Raw genomic sequence first — 8,314 nt, 5'->3', positions numbered from 1 at the left:
GAAGGACCAGTGCGGGCTGGGCTCCATTCCTCCCTCACCTCCGTCCGAGCCACCTGGTTACGGACATCCCAGCTCTGAGGGGAGCAGGGGAAGCAGGTGACATAGGTTTATGGTGGCTGAATAATGAAGAGAGAGGGGCCAAGCAGCTCAGGTGGTGCAGAATAGCACACGAGGAAGCAGTACGATCAGTATCTGGGAATTTTGGCTTTGTTTGCCATTGCTCATATTTGCGAAGAGCAGCAAATACAGCACCGGGTGTAATCCAGAGCCAGCAGAAGGTAGCAGGCCTTTTCCTTTTTTTCAGAGGAATGCTAAAGCTTAGTTTAGCTAACAAAAATCACATCTAGGAACCGCTTTTAAGCACGGGCAGGCTGTGATATAACATACGCAGCTGGCCGTTCTACTCCAGGATGAAGAGCGAGCAGCGGCATGTGCAGCCGATGCATTTCGGGCAGTCAAGCGCTGCACACACCCTCCCGAGGCTCCCCTGCGGCAGCGCAGCTCCACTCTCCCCTCTAGTGCCTCAACATCGCAGTTCACCCCAAACACCCGAGGATAACACATTTAATAGCTAAGACCAACCGTATTTTGAGGTAAAATCAGCCCATCGTGGAGGTGCTGTTCCTGCGTGGCTTGCTTCTGCATGCCTTTGCTGGTTTTCCTCTGCTTTGTGCTCCAGCATTAATGAGGTAAATGCAGCTGTAATACTGCACATCACAAGTGTGGATTTTAGCACGGACATACATAAGAGGACAGATAAAACATGCAAGAAACATAATTGGCGTATTCCAGTACGGTCATCACTAATCATCATTATCAACACAGGTCTCATCTGAAAAGACACAGGGCGGCCTGAGCTCGCATGGGAGTGCAGGGCACTTGTCTTGCTGCAGGAGGCAAAATAACAGGTTGTTTATATTTCATGCCTTGTCTGAGGACCTGGCAGCCCATAATATTCTTTAATAGTTGTTCGTTACACAATTGCGCGGGAGAATAATATCTCCAAAAGTCCCTTTCTGAGTGTGGTTTGCACTTGTATATATATGTTCAAGATTTCACGGAAGGTTGAAGCTATGCCAAGGCAGGAGGATTCCAAGAGCCAGCTAAGAGCCGGTCGGCGTGGTCAGTTGCTTCTGTACGTCCGTCGTTATTTCAGAGATAAAAGCTTCCTGAGGTACACGTCACAGCTCACTGCAAACAGATGTGGAACAGGCAACAGCACATCTTACACAGCAGTCATGTTTTCCATTAAATGATAAATGAATGTTTTACTCCTGGGAGCGAATCCAATTTGCTAATTCACCCACTGGAACAAAATAGTGTGAGAGCACTTTTATAGCTGAAAACAACAACATGATGCCCCCTCTCCCTGAATTGCAAAGATACCACAGACACTTTCTACATGGGCTGCAAATGCTGCGCAGAGGAAGTCTCTTCTCATCTGTAGCGTGTGTTCACGCAACAGACTTGTGATTTACTATCAGCTGCTTCCAGAGCCAGCAAATGGGGATGTTGTGTCTGTTCTCTCAAGCCTGGTGAAGTTGCAGAGTATTTCAGGTTCTCATATGTCTGTGTTTGAACACCATGAATATTTCTCCCAATGAAATCCTGCTATAACATGTAGCATAACAAAAGCTGTGTAAGTCTGTCTAAACTCAATAATAAAACTAATTACATCAAGTTAATAGTATGTTCTTGACATTCACCTCGAGTTATGGGACTCTCCAGAATGCCTTTCACTATGACCAGAAAGGCAGCACTGAGCACTCAGCTGGGTACATAATGCTGTTGCCTGTTCCACACAGGGTTTCTCAGGCCTTTAGGTTTTGACTCTGCTTCCCATTTCCACTGTCAGCTGTCTGCATAAGCACCCTGGGAATCTTCGCGCTCATTAGTGCGGCGGTGCAGAGCACTTACAGCAATGCAATTACCGATGCCGTGGCTTGCAGGGTATTTCTGGCATCTGAGGAGGACCAGTCTGCAGATGGCCGTATCAGAAGACGAGAGCACATAAAACCAGGATCACAGAATCACTTTCTGTGTCTAGACATTTCCTGGAAATTCTCTGGAGGTTGGAGGTTGCACAACACAAGAGGAGAACCACTGGATTCGCCCAGTGATAAAATATGTCCTTCCAAATATATTTTGAATAGATACACTGTCTGGCATTTATTTAAATTACAAATTACCTGAATTACCGCAGTTCTGTAATAACATGAAATGGTATATTGCTGTATCCTCAGATGAAACATAGAAGTTCATAATGCTTGGATAATGAAAGAAAAAATACTCTGCTAGAAAGGACAAAAGCTTCAGATTTTTCTGTGCCCATTCAGGAAAACACTGACATCACAAAAGGTAACAGGGAGTATTTAATCAGTATCATATGGTGCCAGATCAGCACTGAGCAGTAAGGGGGGGTGTATATGGGGATATTCTATCTCACCCGGTAACCTTGGGGTCCTAAGTCATTGCAGTGAGCTGCGTTTGTCAGTGGGATCCTGCAACCCAGTGCTACATGCCATGTCTGGGACACCTGCAAAGGGTTCTCCTTCTCTATCACTGCCAGAAGGAAATGTTCTAAATCACACTGCATTATTTAAGCCAGTGGGTAAGAAAAGGGGGGACAAATCTGCTCTTCAGACCCATGTCAAACAAGTGTAAAAAAGCAGCTAGAATGAGATTGGTATAAAACCCCCGGGACCGCAAGCATGATAGTCTGGCATCAGCTATGCTGGCCACATCAGGAGGATCCATGCCACCCTGACCGGCCCTTTATCTGCCTTTCAGCTCCCCTGACCTTGGGAGAGCTGTACTAATTGGTTTCTCTCCGCAGGGCATTACGCGGGAGGAATGGTAAGTACTGCATGCAAAGAAAAAAGCCCATTTCTCTGCTCAGCTGCACGGGCTGCATGGTGTGCTGTGGAGCGTTTGTGGAAGGCGCCTGCCATCAAATGCCACTATTCTGCAGCACTGAAATTAGAAATTTCCCAGCTCTCCAGCGGCAGGGAAGGTGGCTGTGCATGTGCTTTTCCACCCCAAAACATGGCTTTCCTTTGTATCCATAAAGAGCCAACTAATATACTCCTTCCAATTAAGCTGTGATATGAACTGCACTTTGAAAGTTCTTAATCCATTTTATGGTTCATTAACTCAGAAAATTTCATACCCATGGTTAGCCGTATCAAAGAGAATGGAATGCCTGGCACCAATTAGTTCTAATAATGAGCTAAATTGTGCACAGATTTCTGAGTCTGTCATTAGTATGAGAAAATAGGACAGCTCCTCTCAAAATAGAATATCTTACTGGACGTTCCTTTAATTTGTCTTTGGCTAAAGACTACTCCCACTAGCTGATGCAGACAAAGGAACTAATTGATTTGATGAGTTACAGAAGCCTGCTGCGTGGAACTTTCCCCTGATGCTGAGCAAGAAACCATGGCAAAATAATAGTGTCAATATTGCTCTGAGATTTTGCATTTCTGCTTGCTCATGTCTCATCCTTTAAGGAGGCAAATACGCATGCCCTGTTTGTGCCATCAGTTCGCTTTGACACTGACCTTTCAAGAAGGATTGAGCCAGCCCTTTGTAAAATGTCTTCGAAACTGTGGGTGCCTTGCAGGTCGAGCACCCTTCCTCGTCGAGGGAGGAAGAAACAATCTGAACTGGGGGAGCTAAAGGGGACCTGTACGTGCAGACTGGAAGCCCAGCTCCGCAGCACCAGTGGGTGAGGGCTGTTTCCAGCTCAGCATTTTCAAGTCCTGCTTAAAATATTAGCAAAAGAAACAGGGGCAGATGATAGCGTGTATGAGATATGTGTCATCCTTATGTTACAAATGCTTAAAGGAAGGGTAGGATCAGTGGTCGCCTCTAAAGAGATGGATATTAAAGTAACCAATGGTTCCTAAATCTACCTCACAGCCTAAAGCACTCTGTCCTCCTATAGTTTTACTCGGGGCTTGCTCTTTTGCAAGACTTTTGGGTACTGCCACAGCATAAATACTCACTAAAGAACCTGAAGAAGCAAAGGAAGGATTTCACTGTGTCTTCCCCACAACTTTCCTGAAAAAGAAACATCTGTTGTGCTGTTACTGCATGAACTAAACCAGAAGTATTCCTTTGCCATTAAGAGGGAGACACGCCTTGAAAACTAAAACATAACTTATTTTCTTAATGATGTTTGCATGCTGCTAGCGTGCCTTTCAGTCCTGCCTCTTTTCTGCAGTCCAGGACAGCATAAAGTCTTCAACATGCCGGGGAGGAGAGACACAGGAGGGAGAGAGGTGCCAGCGAGGGAAGCAGAGTCCGACTTCCCCAGGGACCCTGGGGCTGCAGCATGACTCCTGCGTGAAACCTGACGTGAGCAGAAGTATCTCATTTCCCAATGCCCTGCCTGTTTGTCTGAGAGACAGACTGGTATGTCAGAGAGGGGTGTGCTTGGACCCTAGGTTCTCCAGATCTCTGGGAGGACTGACAGGAGGTGAGCCCAGGTGAAAATCCACAGGCTGTCATGCCACTGAGGTGACCTGGTGTCGGGTTTGTTGGGAGGCATTACCTTCCACGCACCTCCTTTACCTTCTAGTAGTCTAGAAGACTGGAAACGTGGCAGCTACGAGGCTGGCAAGCTGTAAGATTTTCCATCACTGACAGTGAAAATATAAATGATCACGGTCGTTTTAGCATTTGGATTTGGTAGATGCTGGCAAACGCTTTGCAGTGTGAGCTGCTGCATGCAAGTGATGACCTTCAGGAATGCTGGCGTCTCCCCGTGGCGAAGCAGCAGGAGCATGAATCAGCAGAAGGGAGCAGGGAAAAAATGATGGTTAAAAAAGAGCCTGCTGTTCGCAGTAAGTTAAAAAAAAAAGTTTCCTCCTGGTCCTCCAGTCAGATTTATTAGCAGAGACCTTGGCACTTGCACAGACCCCTGCGCAAAAGCCAGACCCATGCTTGCAGATTTATCGCACAGTCAGGGCCTTCGCCAGCTCAGTCACCGCATTTCACCCTTTCTGTAATTTAGATTTTAAATCCCAGAAGAAACAAATCCATTCTTCCAGTGTTAAGTCTAAGCACAAACAGTCTCCAAGTGAGCCTCTGAAAGAAGGGCACAGAGCCCTGAGCCTCCAGCTCTGTGCAGACACGTGTAATACCAAATTTAAAGGAAGCCAGCACCAAGGGGGGACTGTAGCAGCAACTTCTTGGAGGTCCTTGCTTAGGCTGAGCCGTGAGTCGCCCACCCAGGCACTGAGCACACGGAGCCACAGTGGCACTGTGCACGTGGGCCCACGGTGGCGAGCCCCTGCCACTGTCACCCGCCCTGCTCGGGGCTACCACGAGCCTTGCGCCCTAGCCCACCTGGGCTGGTGGAGGGGAAAAACGAGCTCCAGCAGCAGTGCTGGGGGCAGGGGAGCTGCCTGCCCTCGCAGCCTGGCAGGAGAGAGTGCCAGGCCCCAGGGGAGATGCTCTTATGCCAAAGTGCCCCCTGGGCTACAAAGCAGCTTTGTATCCACCATCAAAGCACTGATTTTTGTCTATGCAATTCTGCTTAGCTACGCGCCCGATTTCCTGGCTGCTGTTGGAGCCTGCCACGTAGTCAGGACCTGCCTGACCCACGGCATGACCCAGTGTGGTGTCCCAGGCCCCTGAGCGGGTCAGTCCTACGGGAACACCAAGTGCCCAGCTCCTCGCCATCCATCTCCCCTCTCGCTGACCAGCAGCTGCGGGTCTTCGCCCCGGCCCCACCTGCCCATTCCCATGACGGGGAGTGGGGTCACGCCTGGCACAGAGACGCGATCCCAATTTCTGCACAGGGCTCGACCGCCTCCCACAAGAGCCCTCTCATCGTGGCCAGCAGCGGATGAACCCCCAGCTACAGATGAGGCTGACTGCCCGCCATGTCCCCTGCGGACCCCGGGGGACTGGGGCTCACTCACTTTCTTTGCACATTTATTTCCTCTTTTTCTCACACCAGTTTTCTCCCTGGCCGACGGGTGCTCTTCTGCCTTTGCTTGGCTTTTCCAGCAGAGGGGGATGCAACCTCACCAAAACTGTCCTCCTCGCCCAAAGCCTTCAAACATGCCCTCACCTTCATCCTCACCCTCCCCTGTATCATCACCCTCATCCAGGACTGGGTCCCCCTGGCTTGGCACCCACACCCCAGCACTCCCCGGGCACATGAGCACCATGGGGTCCAGCAAATCTTCTTTTTTATTGCGTATAATAAATCCAAAGCAAGGGATTTGACCTGCGGTAAGCTGTTAACTAGAGATGAATGAACACACGCAGTGACACAATGTCCACGTGTCAGCCCCGGGCCTCCAGAGTGTGAACGTCTGTGGGTTTTGTCCCCAGTGTTGTCACAGACAAGGAGGGAGATAATCCTGGGAACAGGGTGTCACTTTGAAATGAGGGAAGCAGGGATGTTTATTCCCAGCCATGGTGGCTGTATAATGTACATCAAGCCAGAAGGACGAGATGGTCTTATTTGATGCTTTTTAATCAGTGAAATTCAAAGTCCTTCACAAAACATCGTACAGTTGGGGAAGCTGGGGCAGGGATGGGAGAAGCGGTGTGCCCAAAGGCAGCAGGCAGCCAGAGACCAGCACAGAGCCCAGGTGTTGGAAGCTGCAGTTTCTCTTGCAGGCTGCAGAGCAGATACTACAAAGTGATGTGCAAGGAGGTGTGAGTTGTTGCTCAGGTATCACTCTCTGCTATGGTCCTACAGCACTGGAGAGGAGGAGCTGCCCGCGCTCTTGCCTTGCTGTGAGGAAGTGTCCAACTTGCTCCAGGTTCAAGGGGCAAGTCCCAGGCAATATCTTCGCCCTTAGTGGGGGAAGAAGCAACACATCTATGGGTACAAACATCCTCACGTGAAGCAAGTCAGTTAGGCTGCACTGATTTACATCAGCCTCAACTTGGTTCATTGCCTCAGCGCCTACCAGGAGTCCTAAAGTGAACAGGAGGAACTTAACGTATAACAATGCTGAAACCATTTCTTGATCAGGAGCAGAGGAGCAGAAGGGAGCACCCAGCCTGCTCTGCAGTCTCTCTTGCGTTGGATTCTGCATGCTCTGGTTGTCTTTATTGCCCTTTGTCGTCTCTGGAAGTTACGTTCCCCGTTGGCATTTCATGGAGCACGGTCGTCTCGGGAAGCTGGGCACCTTGCACGCCATCATGTCAGAGAGCTGTGCTCCAAGGTTATTTCCTATCAAATGCTCCTTCTTCCAGCCATCCAGTTATTTTCTCCTTGGCTAAATCATCTGAAAGTAGAAATAGTCTGCAGCCATCCTAGTTCTTCCTGCTTTATATGCATGAGCAGGAAAGGGAATTTAGGATTTTACTGTCATGCCATACACAAAAGCCTGCTGGAGAGCATCACTCTACTCTTACTCTACAACCAAGAAAACAAGAAAGAATAAAAATAAGGGAGAGTCCAGCATGTGGCTTCTGTGCCTTGCTGCTTCAAGGCTCCTCAGAAAATCTGCGTAGCTGCTCAGGGCCATCATCAATGGCATATTTGTGCATATCCCAATAACTGCTTGGGTTTTATCCTCTTTTAATAATGAGGAAACAAAGTGCAGGAGCAATGCAATGATTTGCTTACTAACACATCAGAAAACTTTGGCTCCCTTTGGCAATAAAGCAGCCTGGTGCCTAACCATGAGCCCTCCCCTGCACTGAGCCTCCGACGCCTCAACACGCAATCTGGGGCACAACAGAGCCCTAACAGCTTTATAACTGCAAACAATGCACCCCAGCTAGTGGAAGTCTGAGATGGAAACATTTGATTTAGGTCTGGGAATTAAATTAGCAAAAGGGATGAAAAAAAAGAAGAAAAATACCTCACATCCAAGTACACATCTTTGGCAGAATTCATCACTGGAAAAAAAACATTAGGATGTGAATTTTGCAGATAGCTCTGATGCATGACGGACTGGACCAAACTCCTTGTTCTAAACTCCCTGAACTTTGAGGATTCAATGGAGATCCAGATTTAAAATTTCCATTGGGGTTTTTCTCATTAAAACCAGAAGGATCTAGTTTCCCTACAGAGGCTGCACCAGATATTAATTTGCCCCTTCTCCCTCTGTGTACTGTCCACCCTCCTCTTTATCCTTTTTCAGTTTATGTGAGCCTTGACAAAAAGCACTTACAAACCAAGCAGTCTTGGTTCCCCCTAGACGTAGGGCACTCCAGTTTCTGAAAAACTGGGCTACAGAATTTAGTACGAGTATCTGCCTGTGGATTTTTTTAATAAACTTAATCCCAAATAAAGCTCATCCGAAGCTGTGGGCACTCAGAAATCACGTTTAAAACC

The sequence above is a fragment of the Strix uralensis genome, chromosome 10, assembly GCF_047716275.1.
Source record: "Strix uralensis isolate ZFMK-TIS-50842 chromosome 10, bStrUra1, whole genome shotgun sequence".
NCBI lineage: Eukaryota > Metazoa > Chordata > Aves > Strigiformes > Strigidae > Strix > Strix uralensis.
Note: the sequence above shows the minus strand (reverse complement) of the source record.